Source organism: Cupressus sempervirens, chromosome 2 (genome assembly GCF_028749045.1).
Source record: "Cupressus sempervirens isolate cs-2001-9-10 chromosome 2, ASM2874904v1, whole genome shotgun sequence".
Classification (NCBI taxonomy): Eukaryota; Viridiplantae; Streptophyta; class Pinopsida; order Cupressales; family Cupressaceae; genus Cupressus; species Cupressus sempervirens.
In genome coordinates, this window is record NC_143119.1 from 690,092,638 (window position 1) to 690,107,789 (window position 15,152).

Here is a 15,152-nt window from a genome sequence, read left to right on the forward strand (position 1 = left end):
CCAAATTGTGCCATCCGTCAAATCTTGACACATGTCATGATTTGGTGCATCCTCTCAAGTTGCTTCTGATCTTCGCCAACTCATCGCTCATTGGGACCTATCACCACGTGGCAACAACCCACTTTCTTGCATTTTGTAATGTCCCCACAACTTGATAATATGAGGGAAGTAGGCACCACCACATTTGGACACTTGGCAGCATCTCGTGCAATCTGTGTTTTAGATGCGATATAATCAGAGGTGTAGGTTTGTTTAAAAGTTCGCATTAACTGGCTGACATCACACCCCAAATCAGTTTCATGGGTCCTACTTACAAGCTACAGCCTTTCAAAAGGCTCTCACTTGAATTCACATTAAGTAAAGTGTTGTATTGCATTTTAAAAACTTTAAAAACATCTCCACAAAGAATGTGGGATATATGTTTTGATTGCATCATTTTTTTTAATGGATGGCTTCTCCTTTGAGAACGTGAGAGCTCCCTACGAATTTGTGGTCTACTTTGTTGTGCTGCTTCCTTTTTCTTTAGTTACAATTGATCATTGATTGTTTCTCTAGTTCTCAATCAAAGGATAGAGTTTGAGTCTGAACAACTTTTGATTTTCCACTGAATGTACTCAGATGTTTCCTTGGTTCCTTAGTGGCTCGGGCTTCTCCTGCTCTGCCCTATCTTTTTAACATTGCGTGGAGAGCTCTATTATGTGCTTGTAACGTGGTCTTTATTTGATGTGCCTGGCATGTCCCTTTAACTGGCATCTCTTTTGTTTTGGTCAGCTGCACTTTCATGCATGGGAAACTCCTCATTTCAATGAAGGCTGCTACTTTTTCTTGGACTTGCATTGACTGGTCTCATGGCATGTGCTCTCTCTTACCTGCAGCCTAGAGAATTTGTATAATGATCACACGAGTCTTTGTGCTCTTTGAAACTTCAAATTTTCCCTGCTTAAGAACCATGGCTCCCTTTTTTTGTATGTTTATTGTAATGCTTTTAATATAAAGTATTCACACTTTATTTCTCCCCATTGACTTCTTGTTAAAATATTTTAATTCGACCCACATAAATAAAAATAAATTGATTGGGCGAACTCCAAATCAATTCTCAGATTTTATAATGTTAATGTAAGCATCAAATAGAGGTGGATTTGATCTTTTATTTATTTGATAATGTTTTCTATAGACACCACCTCCTCATTCTTTTCATCATGGATTCCTCTGCACTTTAATAGAGTTGCACTTTAGCATATTCTACCTCATCTCTTGTTTCATTTGCAATTTTTTGCTATTTTGATTTTCCTTCTTTCATCCTATGCTCAAATTGAAAATTCTATTACTGTGAATCTCCTTTGTTATTCAATGAGTAGGTAGACATTTTCACTTTTTAAGGTTTTAAAGCTTTTCTTTTAGAGTGACTTGCTAGCTACTTCTCCAATTTTGAAAACCTAGAATTAATTTTGAGCACTAATTTATCATTAAAAACTCATTTCACTTGCCTGCAAACTATGAATTTGTGTCCGGAGGCCTATCAGCTGGCCTTCAAAATTGATTCAATCAAGCAACCAGGCCACACAAATCAACATGAGTGTTCAATCCTACATACTCTATCACACTACAAATTTTTAGCCCATGATGAATTCCCAGTCAAGAGATTTTAATTGCCGAACATCCATACTTCAATTACCCTGTAGGCAAACAATGTTAAAAAACATAAACTGGGCTTGGGTTCGACATTATAAACTGAGTTATTGATCACTTGGGGTTCTGAAAACTAGGATATAAGTTCTTTGCAATGAAGAGAATATAATTCCATGTTTTGGGATCATGACGAATCACGGGGCACATTTGGTGAATTTCCAAAACCAGGCACTTGGAAATTTTGACTGAGAAATGTGTCAAAAAGTAATTTTTTTGGCAAATGTACAAACATATGAAAATATGCAAATGGATTCATCATGCCTTGGGAATTGGCATGCTTGAAGGATTTTCAGGAAAAACCACAATGGTACAATCAGTTTAGGCTTACCAATCATAAGATCAAAGTCATAATGTGCCGAATAGGGGTTCCCAGAATTGTGAACTACACAAATGTACAAAACATTAAATGACCAACTTTGAGGGGTTTGAAACCTAATCAAACAGATTTGAAATGACTTGAAAACTAAAACATAGGTTCTCTATTATGGACACTAAATACCCTCGAAGTGGTGGGTCATGAAACATTTTTGGGTAAAAGATATTCAAATGCAATCTGGGCCTCTGATCGCTATTTGACACTTGGGTAGAATTGCAAATTTTGACACTAGCTCAAAATGGGAGTTCGCAGAATGGTTCGAAATGACAGTTTAACTTCATAGAACATGTAGATGCACTAAATGAAAGGTGTTAGAAACATTAAACACTTCTTAGGCCTCAGACTGACAACTAGGTACAATCTCATTTAAAAGCATTTATAGGGCTCAATTTCTCAATGGTGCTCAAAATTGACCATGCAATTTTTAGTGCCAATAGTGGCTCTTTCTGGGGATGCATGTCCCTTGCAGGTATGGCAAGAATTTAGATCTCTGGTAGAAGCAGACAATTCCCAAAAACTTCAAAACTTCTCTCTTGAATAGCTTTATTGAAAGCAAAAACAACTACAACTACTATGTACATGTGATGGCCCCGGGCCACCAAAAGTTTCAGAACTTCTTACCTCTATCAAAAACCCGATTCTCATTTACATGTTTCTAAGGGAAGCTGGAATTACTTCTACCCATTTCACCAATTAGATTAGCATCATGAACCAAATCACTTGCCAAACTAAAATCAACATCTCCACTTTCATAATGCATGTAAAAACTTGGCATAACTTTAACCTCTTGCTCACTATGAAAGAGAACATCAACATTCTCTTGATTATAAAAATTAAACTAATAAGCATCATAAACATATGACGGGTGCATGCTATTAGGAGGAAACACAAAACATTCACACTCCACTTTATTCACCAAGTTGCATATGTCAAGAAAATACAACTCACCTTGTGTCTCCGGCTGTGAAGGGTACACAAAATTTTATCTCTGCCTCTTTGCAGTGATATTACTCATCACATCAGATTTACCACTCACTGAAAATTCTTCATATTGAAATAAATGGTTAGTCACCAATTCTGAAAAACAACTTTGAAAATGTTGATCCAAAATATGTTGATCACAATACTTATCTTCATTTAATCATCAGGCTGATCAATATAAGACTTGTCAATGTAAAAGGAAAACTTAGAATCAACAACATCATTTTCAATGTTTTCCTCTTCATCAGAAGTATCAAAACATATTTCACTGCAATCACCAGCATGAGAAAACCTTGTGATAGAAGAAAAACTCCCCTCAAACACATCCCCTGCATCTATCAAGTCATCATGTGCACATACATCTGAGGTATTAATATATGCACCTCCAAAATCTAATAAAGACCTTTCAACTTGTGTATCTTTTTCCACATCAAAGATTGGGGAATTGACTTGACCAAACAAAGAAAAACTATGAGGGAAAATATGAACATCCTTAGAATTAATTACATGCTTTTCAAAATCACGAGCCAACAAAATAGAGATTTCATTACAACTCAAGAACACTTCCTCACAAATCCTCTCCTGGCTGTAATTATTATTTGGATGACATGAACTCATAGTAGTAGTAACATTAGTACAATAATCTAAAACATCAAAATCATTATAACATTCATTTCCATCATAACAATCAACACTTCTACTACTGTCACAAACTTCCTCAAAATCATATTCACTATCACAAGACTGATTTTCAAATTCATATCCATCTTCCTACTGGTCAAACTCTTCTGATTCACTTGAAACTGAATCCATCTCTTCACACTCAGAAGGCAAATGATCTTTCTCTATGGATTCATTATACTCATTACTACCCTAAGTTTAAGCACATCCATTATTATCATTAGGAGATATATCATGAAATCTATAATCACCACTTTCCATCTCCTTAATGAATTTTTCAATTTGCAAAAACCTTTGTAATCTTATAGGTGTTGGCCAATTGACTGAATCCGGTACTAGAATATCAAGGAAAACACTAGGCAGGGAAGATTCCTCAGGTCTACAATGAAAAGGTATCTTACTGATTATTGACTTAAGCCTTAAATAACATTGTTCGACACTTAGACCTTGAGTATTGCCTACTTCAGTTCTTATAAGATTGACAATCTTTTTTTAAATCAGTCTATTCAACATAGCAACGTTATTATTCACAGTTTCTAAACTCTCATAATTTGGCAAACTAATCTCAGATCTGAGATCTGACTCCATTATAGAACAAAATTTCTACCTTTTCTTTCTAGTGCTGAAAATCACCTAATAGAGGTAACTTCTTTAAACCCTTGACCTCCATGAAAAGAAGCATGAAAATAAAAATACCTCAAGTGCTGATGTTGAGCTTCAATCTGTTGATTTGGCATAGGTGCAAGACTGAAATTTCTTCACACCGCTAGTCAAACTTTGTAGAGCCGCCACCTCTTTACAAGAGGAATAAAATAACCACTGTTGTGATCTAATTTTACATTTCAATTCTTTATAATAGCAAATTGCAAACAACACTTTAAAACTTATCAAGAATTTAAAACTCCTTTTCAAGAAACTACCAAAACTTCAGATCTTCTCATACAACTGAAAGTCCTTCAAAATTTTGCAATGAAATCAACTAGGAACAAATAGTATAGAGATTTGAGAGTCCCCACTCACACTTTGTGAGAAATAAAACATAATTTGTCACTTGACAAATCTTAACCAGACCTTCAATGTAGGAAAAACTTGCAGATCACTAACATCTTGAAAAGAATTTACACTTTATAAATTTAATTCTTGACTCTGAAACTTTCTCAATAGTATTTGCAAACTGAACTGATTGAAGATAGACCTATGACAGTCATAGCACACAATTTTCATCCAATTTTACAACATACTACTTATAATGATTAAAGCTTAACTAGGGAACATGAAACTTGAGCAAGGAAAATAAACACATCTTGCTCTAGAACACATAGAGATCCCTATGGATTTGTGGTCTATCAACAACATCATTTTCAATGTTTCCCTCTTCATGAAAAGTATCAAAACATATTTCACTACAATCACCAAAATGAGAAAACCTTGTGATAGAAGAAAAACTCCCCTCAAACACATCCCCTACATCTATCAAGTCATCATGTGCACATACATTTGATGTATTACTATACGCACCTCCAAAATCTGATAAAGATCTTTCAACTTGTGTATCTTTTTCCACATCAAAGATTGGGGAATTGACTTGACCAAATGAAGAAAAACTATGAGGGAAAATATGAACATCGTTAGAATTACTTACATGCTTTTCAAAATCATGAGCCAACAAAATAGAGATTTCATCAGAGCTCAAGAAGATTTCCTCACAAACCCTCTCCTGGCTATAATTATTATCTGGATGACATGAAGAACTCATAGTAGAAGTAACATCAGTACAATAATCTGAAACATCAGAATCATTATAACATTCATTTTCATCATAACAATCAACACTTCTATTGCTGTCACAAACTTCCTCAAACTCATATTCACTATCACAATATTGATTTTCAATTTCATATCCATCTTCTTGCTGGTCAAACTCTTCTAATTCACTTGAAACTAAATCCAACTCTTCACACTCAGAAGGAAAATGATCTTTCTCTACGGATTCATTATACTCATTACTACCTTGACGTTCAACACATCCATTATTATCATTAGGAGATATATCATGAAATCTATAATCACTGCTTTCCATCTCCTTAATGAATTTTTCAATTTGTAAAAACCTTTGTAATCTTATAGGTGTTGGCCAATTGACTGAATCGGGTACTAGAATATCAAGGAAAACACTAGGCAGGGAAGATTCCTCAGGTCTACAATGAAAACGAATCTTACTCATCACTAACTTAAGCCTTAAATAACATTGTTCGACACTTAGACCTTGAGTACTGCCTACTTCAGTTCTTATAAGATTGACAAACATTTTGTAAATCAGTCTATTCAACATAGCAATGTTATTATTCTTAGTTTCTAAACTCTCAGAATTTGGCAAACTAATCTCAGATCTGAGATCTGACTCCATTATAGAAAAAAATTTCTACCTCTTCTTTCTAGTGCTAAAAATCACTTAATAGAGGAAATTTCTTTAAACCCTTGACCTCCATGAAAAGAAGCATGAAAATCAAAATACCTCAAGTGCTGATGCTGAGCTTCGATCTGCTGGTTTGGCATAGGTACAAGATTGAAATTCCTTCACACCACTGGTCAAACTTTGTAGAGCCTCCACCTCTTTGCAAGAGGAATAAAATAACCACTGTTGTGATCTACTTTTACATTTCAATTCTTGATAATAGCATATTGCAAACAACACTTTAAAACTTATAAAGAATTTAAAACTCCTTTTCAAGAAACTACTAAAACTTTAGATCTACTCGTACAACTGAAAGTCCTTCAAAATTTTGCAAAGAAATCAACTAGGAACAATTGGTACAGAGATTTGAAAGTCACCACTCACACTTTGTGAGAAATAAAACATAATTTGTCACTTGACAAATCTGAACCAGACCTTCAATGTAGGAAAAACTTGCAGATCACTAACATCTTGAAAAGAATTTACACTTTATAAATTTAATTCTTGACTCTGAAACTTTCTCAATAGATTTTGGTTCTTTCTATATGCAACGCCCCTGCAAAGTCTCCATTTTGTTGGTGTTTGAAAACGTTACCGATTTTCAATTACCCTGATGAGAACAAAACTCATCTAGGGGAAGCTAACTCCCATTTTCAACATGCCCATTCAGACACCAGGCCAACTGTAAGGCTTGACCCTTCTTCTTCTTCAGGCTCTGCAAAACCTAGGTGGATGGACCTATAGATTCTTTATATGGTACTAGTTATCAAAGCATACACTAAATCTAATATGAAGTAGATAAAACTCTTATTTCTCCTAATAACTCATGAAATAACATCAATCTAAAGTAGCTAAATGCAGATCTATGAATCTTAGAAGCTAAGTGAGGGCATTCTATTATAGCTCTTCAACATGAAAAGGGGAAAAGCATTTTATTATTGATGTTGATCTCAGAAAAACATGATATGAACAACAAAACCTTATGATCCTTCAAAATGATCAGTGCCTTATCTATTGGGAAATTCACACAAAACCTTAATACACATCCCTGAAAGTCACTAACATATGCCATACATCAGGACTTCCCGATCTATCTATCTACTTTGTGAATTAGACATCTGCATCCTTTTGAACCTCATACTCAACTTATCCCTTAATGAAATCTGCAATCCTGTGATGATGAATCCAGCTTTTACATAACTCTTTGAGTCATAAGAAAAATAAATAAACATATACAAACAATAGGTTGCAACTGAGTTTCATATTCTTTGTTTACAAAACATAAAAGATCACAAACAACATGAATGGGAGACAATATATCAGAATGAAGATTGCCTTTCTGCTGCCTTATCATTCATTTCCTTGAAACAAATTACAATAAGATGAATGAAATTTGAATGCAAAGCTACCTAAAAAATCATAACTATCTGTATTCTTATTTCTTGTTGTTCATTACATGAGAAATTTGGTGAAGAATGGTATCACAGATCTGAGAGAACTCAAGATTTGAACCCACAATGGTTTCTCAGTCACAAAAAACTGGAACCCCTAGAAAGAATGAAAGATAGAAAGATATAGCAAAGGATAGAATCTCAGATCTGATCTTCAAGTGACAAGTGTCCATTTGAAATGCAATCCTCTATAACTGAATAATGTCTTCCTTCCATCTTGATTCTAATATGATCTTCTTTCATGATTTATGTTACTAACTTGCAAAATATCTCTATTGAAATGATGAAACCTTTTTGAGTCACAAAAATATTTGATCTGCCTTATAAAATGCTAGTAAAATTTGAGATTTTACTAGGTAAACACTATTAGAATTTGACCCAAACTACATTTCAACTATCTTTTAACCACATTTAAGTCATCACCTTGTTAGAAATCAAATCCGAACTTCCTTATCTGAATACAACTACAATTCAGGTACCTGAGACAAATCCTCCTGTAGCTCAAATAGATTTCTACCTGTGCAAAAATTGACCTCAGAATTGGAAAATTCAAACTTCCATGATTCAGACAGTATATTGGAGTGCATATCTAGCCTCCTAGAAATGCCCAAAAACTCGATTTGAAAAATGCTCCTCTGTTACAAAACCCACATATACACATCTTTTGAATTTAAAAATTCAAAAATTTTAAAATAATCTAATGTCTTTACATTACATTTAAAACCCTGTATGATATTAAAAATTGAAGTGCATCCTTAAAAATATTATTATTATTATTATTGTTTTTCATTCTTCAGTATTTCCTTGACCCTTTGAATTCGGGGTCAACCTTTAGTTGACCAACTGCCATGTGGCATTGTTTATTTTGCTAAGCCCTTTGCATCATCCACCACGTCAGAGCCACTAGGACCTATGCCACTTGTTGCAATCTTGCTTTCTTGCATTTTTAAATCCCTTGCATCGCCATAATGAAAAATTGTGTCGTTCATCAGATCGTGACACGTGTCACGATCTGGTGCATCCTCCCAAGTTGCTCCTGATATTCACCAACTGATCACCCACTAGGACCCATCGCCATGTGGCGACAGCCCACTTTCTCGCATTTTTTAACTTCCTCACAACTTGATAATGCGAGGAAGCAGGCACCGCCGAATTTGGACACTTGGCAGCATATCGTGCGATCTGCATTTTCGATGCAACATCATCAGAGGTGTAGGTTTGTTTAAAAGTTCACACTAACTTGTTGATGTCACACTCCAGATCAGCTTCATGGGTCCTACTTACAAGTTGTGGCCTTTCAAAAGGCTCTCACTTGAATTCACATTAAGTAAAGTGTTGTATTGCATTTAAACAACTTTAAAAATGTCTCCACAAAGAATGTGGGATATATGTTTTGATTACATCTTTCTTTTTAATGAATGGCTTCTCCTTTGAGAACGCGAGAGCTCCCTACGGATTTTTGGTCTACTTTGTTGTGCTGCTTCCTTTTTCTTTAATTGCAACTGATCATTGATTGTTGCTCTGGTTCTCAATCAAAGGACAGAGTTTGAGTTTGAACAACTTCTGATTTTCCACTAAATGTACTCAGATGTTTCCTTGGTTTCTTAGCAGCTGGAGCTTCTCCTACTCTGCGCTATCTTTTTAACATTGCGTGGAGAGCTCTATTATGTGTTTGTCATGTGGTCTTTATTTGATGCACTTGGCATGTCCATTTAACTGGCATCTCTTTTGTTTTGGTTGGCTGCACTTTCATGCATGGGAAACTCCTCATTTCAATGAAGGCTGCAACTTTTTCTTGGATTTGTGTTGACAGGTCTCATGGCCTGTGCTCTCTCTTACCTGTAGCTTGGAGAATTTATATAGTGATCACGCGAGTCTTTGTGCTCTTTGAAACTTCATATTTTCACTACTTAAGAACCATGGCTCCCTTTGTTTGTATTTTTATTGCAATGTTTTTAATATAAAGTATTCACACTTTATTTCTCCCCACTGACTTCTTGTTAAAATATTTTAATTGGACCCACATAAATCAAAATAAATTGATTGGGTGGACTACAAATCAATTCTCAGATTTTATAATGTTAATGTAAGCATCAAACAGAGGATGGATTTGATCTTTTATTTATTTGATAATATTTTTTGCAGACACCACCTCCTCATTCTTTTCATCATGGATTCCTCTGCCCTTTAATAGAGTTGCACTTTAGCATATTCTGCCTCATCTCTTGTTTCATTTGCAATTTTTTGCTATTTTGATTTTCCTTCTTACATTCTATGCTGAAATCAAAAATTCTGCTACTATGAATCTCCTTTTTTATTCAATGAGTAGGTAGACATTTTCACTTTTTAAGGTTTTAAAGCTTTGCTTTTATAGTGACTTGCCAGCTACTTCTCCAATTTTGAAAACCTAGAATTAATTTCGAGCACTAATTTATCATTAAAAACTCATTTCACTTCTTGCCTGCAAACTGTGAATTTGTGTCCGGAGGCCACACAAATGGACATGAGTGTTCAATCCTACATACTCTATCACACTACAAATTTTTAGCCCATGATGAATTCCCAGTCAAGAGATTTTAATTGCCGAACATCCATACTTCAATTACCCTACAAGCAAACAATGTTAAAAAACATAAACTAGGTTCGGGTTTGACATTATAAACTGAGTTATTGATCACTTGGGGTTCTGAAAACTAGGATATAAGTCCTTTGCCATGAATAGAACATAATTCCATGTTTTGGGCTCATGACAAATCACAGCGCACATTTGGAAAATTTTCGAAAATAGGCACTTGGAAATTTTGACTAAGAAATGTGTCAAAAAGTAATTTTTTGGCAAATGTACAAACATATGAGAATATGCAAATCGATTCATCATGACTTGAGAATTGGCATAATTGTAGGATTTTTAGTACACAACACAATGGTACAATCAGTTTAGGCTTACCAATCACAAGATCAAAGTTATAATGTGCCGAACAGGGGTTCACAAAATTGTGAACAACTACACAAATGTGCAAAACATTAAATGACCAACTTAGAGGGGTTTGAAACCTAGTCAAACGGATTCAAAATGACTTGAAATCTGAAAAATAGGTTCTCTATTATTGACACTAAATATCTTGAAAGTGGCACATCCCCTACATCTATCAAGTCATCATGTGCACATACATTTGAGGTATTACTATATGCACCTCCAAAATCTGATAAAGATCTTTCAACTTGTGTATCTTTTTCCACATCAAAGATTGGGGAATTGACTTGACCAAATGAAGAAAAACTTTGAGGGAAAATATGAACATCCTTAGAATTAATTACATGCTTATCAAAATCATGAGTCAACAAAATAGAGATTTCATTAGAGCTAACATATGTCATACATCAGGACTTCCTAATCTATCTATCCACTTTGTGAATTAGACATTTGCATCCTTCTGCACCTCATACTCAACTTATCCCTTCATGAAATTTGCAATCCTATGATGATGAGTCAAGCATTTACATAACCCTTTGAGTCATAAGCAAAACAAATCAACATATACAACTAATAGGTTGCAACTGAGTTTCATATTCTTTGTTTACAAAACACAAAAGATCACAAACAGCATACATCAGAATGAAGATTGACTTGTTGCTGCCTTATCATTCGTTTCCTTGAAACAAATTACAATAAGATTCATGAAATTTAAATGCAAAGCTACCAAATAGATCAAAACTATCTGTATTCTTATTTCTTGCTATTCATTACATGAGAAATTTTCTGAAGAATGGTATCACAAATCTGAGAGAACTCAGGATTGGAACCCATAATGATTTCTTAGTCACAAAAAACTAGAACCCCTAGAAAGAATGAAAGATAGAAAGATATAGCAAAATAAACAATCTCGAATCTAATCTTCAAGTGACAAGTGTACATTTGAAATGCAATCCTCTATAACTGAATAACTTCTTCCTTCCATCTCCATTCTGATCTGATCTTATTTCATCATTTTTGTTACTAACTTGCAAAATATCTCTATTGAAATGATGAAACCTTTTTGAGTCACAAAAATATTTGATTTGCCTTATAAAATGCTAGTAAAATTTGAGATTTTACTGAGTGAACACTATTAGAATTCGACCCGAACTACATTTCAACTATCTTTTAACCACATTTAAGTCATCACCTTGTTAGAAATAAAATTCGAACTTCCTGGTCTGAATACAATTGCAATACAAGTACCTGAGACAAATCCTGTTGTAGCTGAAACAGACTACTACTTGTGAAAAAATCAACCTCAGAATTGGAAAATTCAAACTTCCATGATTCCAACGGTATATTGGAGTGCATATCTAGCCTCCTAGAAACGCCCAAAAAGTCGAATCAAAAAATGCTCCTCTGTTACAAAACCCAGGTCTACACATATTTTGAACTTAAAAATTCAAAAGTTTTAAAATAATCTAATTTCTTTACATTAGATTTAAAACCCTATATGATTTTAAAAACTGACATGCATCCTTAAAAATAATAATAAAAATATTATTATTTTTCATTCTTCAGTATTACCCTGACCATTTGAATCTGGGGTCAACCTTCAGTTGACCAACTACCATGTGGCATTGTTTAATTTGTTGAGCCCTCTGCATCATCTGCCATGTTAGCACGACTGGGACCCACATCACTTGTCGTAATCCTGCTTTCTTGCATTTTTTAAATCCCTCGCATCTCCATAATCCAGAATTGCACCGTCCGTCAGATCATGATATGTGTCATGATCTGGCGCATCCTCTCAAGTTGCTCCTGATCTTTGCCAACTCATCGCCTACTAGGACCCATCAACACGTGGCGATAGCCCGCTTTCTCACATTTTTTAACTTCCTCACAACTTGATAATGTGGGGAAGTGGGCACCGCCGAATTTAGACACTTGGCAGCATCTTGTGCGATCTACATTTTCGATGCGACATCATTAGAGGTGTAGGTTTGTTTAAAAGTTCACACTAACTGGTTGACATCACACCCTAGATTAGCTTCATGGGTCCTACTTACAAGCTACAGCCTTTCAAAAGGCTCTCACTTAAATTCACATTAAGTAAAGTGTTGTATTGAATTTAAACAACTTTAAAAACGTCTCCACAAAGAATGTGGGATATATGTTTTGATTGCATCTTTGTTTTTAATGGACGGCTTCTCCTTTGAGAATGTGAGAGCTCCCTACGGATTTGTGGTCTACTTTGTTGTGCTGCTTACTTTTTCTTTAGTTGCAACTGATCATTGATTGTTGGTCTGGTTCTCAATCAAAGGACAGAGTTTGAGTCTGAACAACTTTTGATTTTCCATTGAATGTACTCAGATGTTTCCTTGGTTTTTCAACATTGCATGGAGAGCTTTGTTATGTGCTTGTAACGTGGTCTTTATTTGATGTGCCTGGCATGTCCCTTTAACTAGCATCTCTTTTGTTTTGGTCAGCTATGCTTTCATGCATGGGAAACTCCTCATTTAAATGAAGGCTAGTACTTTTCTTGGATTTGCGTTGATTGGTCTCATGGCATGTGCTCTCTCTTACCTGCAGCTTGGAGAATTTATATAGTGATCATGCGAGTCTTTGTGCTCTTTGAAACTTCAAATTTTCCCTGCTTAAGAACCATGGCTCCCTTTGTTTGTATGTTTATTGCAATGTTTTTAATATAAAGTATTCACACTTTATTTCTCCCCACTGACTTCTTGTTAAAATATTTTAATTGGACCCACATAAATCAAAATAAATTGATTAGGCGAACTCCAAATCAATTCTCATATTTTATAATGTTAATGTAAGCATCAAATAGAGGATGGATTAGATCTTTTATTTATTTGATAATGTTTTCTGCAGACACCACCTCCTCATTCTTTTTATCATGGATTCCTCTACCCTTTAATAGAGCCACACTTTAGCATATTCTGCCTCAGCTCTTATTTCATTTGCAATTTTTTGCTATTTTGATTTTCCTTCTTTCATCCTATGCTCAAATCAAAAATTCTGCTATGTGAATCTCCTTTGTTATTCAATGAGAAGGCAGACATTTTCAATTTTTAAGGTTTTAAAGCTTTTCTTTTAGAGTGACTTGCCAGCTACTTATCGAATTTTGAAAACCTAGAATTAATTTTGAGCACTAATTTATCATTAAAAACTCATTTCACTTCTTGCCTGCAAATTGTGGATTTGTGTCTGGAGGCCTGCTCGCTAGCCTTAAAACCTGATTCAATCAAGTAACCAGCCCATGCAAATCAACACGAGTGTTCAATCCTGCATACTCTATCACACTGCAAATTTTTAGCCCATGATGAATTAATAGTCAAGATATTTTAACTGCCGAACATCCATACTTCAATTACCCTGCAGGCAAACAATGTTAAAAAACATAAATTGGGCTCAGGTTCGACATTATAAACTAAGTTATTGATCACTTGAGGTTTTGAAAACTAGGATATAAGTTCTTTTCCATGAAGAGAATATAATTCCATGTTTTGGGCTCATGATGAGTCACAGGGCACATTTGGCAAATTTTCAAATATAGGCACTTGGAAATTTTGACTGAGAAATGTGTCAAAAGGTAATTTTTTGGCAAATGTACGAACATATGAAAATATGCAAATGTATTCATCATGACTTGAGAATTGGCATACTTGAAGGTTTTTCAGGACACAACACAATGGTACAATCAGTTTAGGCTTACCAATCACAGTGCCGAACAGGGGTTCCTAGAATTGTGAACTACACAAATGTACAAAACATTAAATGACCAACTTTGAGGGGTTTGATACCAGGTCAAATGGATTCAAAATGACATGAAAACTGAAACATATGTTCTCTATTATGGACACTAAATATGTTCAAAGTGGTGGGTCATGAAACATTTTTAGGTAAAATATATCCAAATGCAAATTGGGCCTCTGAACGCTATTTGACACTTGGTCACAATTGCAAATTTTGACACTAGCTCAAAATGGGACTTCACAAAATGGTTCGAAATGTCAGTTTAACTTCATAGAACACATAGATGCACTAAATGAAAGGTGTTAGAAACATTAAACACCTCTTAGGCCTTAGACTAACAACCAGGTACAATCTCATTTAAAAGCATTTATAAGGCTCAATTTCTCAACGGTGCTCAAAATTGACCATGCAATTTTGAGCGCCAATAGGGTGTGAATCTAATGCTTACAACATTAGTTTTTTTTTAGAATTTAAAAAAGATCTAAGCAATTATAAATCACCAGAATCTTCATGTCATGTTCAAACCGTGCGGCTGGGCCACCCACGGCTAGGATAGAATATGGTACCCTCGCACGATAGGTGAATGGGGAGTGGTAGCAAAAAGTTGGGTGAGTTGTGTAGTCTTACTTTTATTTTTATTTGAATTTCTTTATTGAAACATAAATATATGATGTAGAACTTGTTTTATATCAAATTTAATATAGAAATTTCCCTTTTTTTTTAATTCCAAACTCTTGTCTAATTAAATTCTCAATCCTATATCAATTGGAACCCCAACCCCAA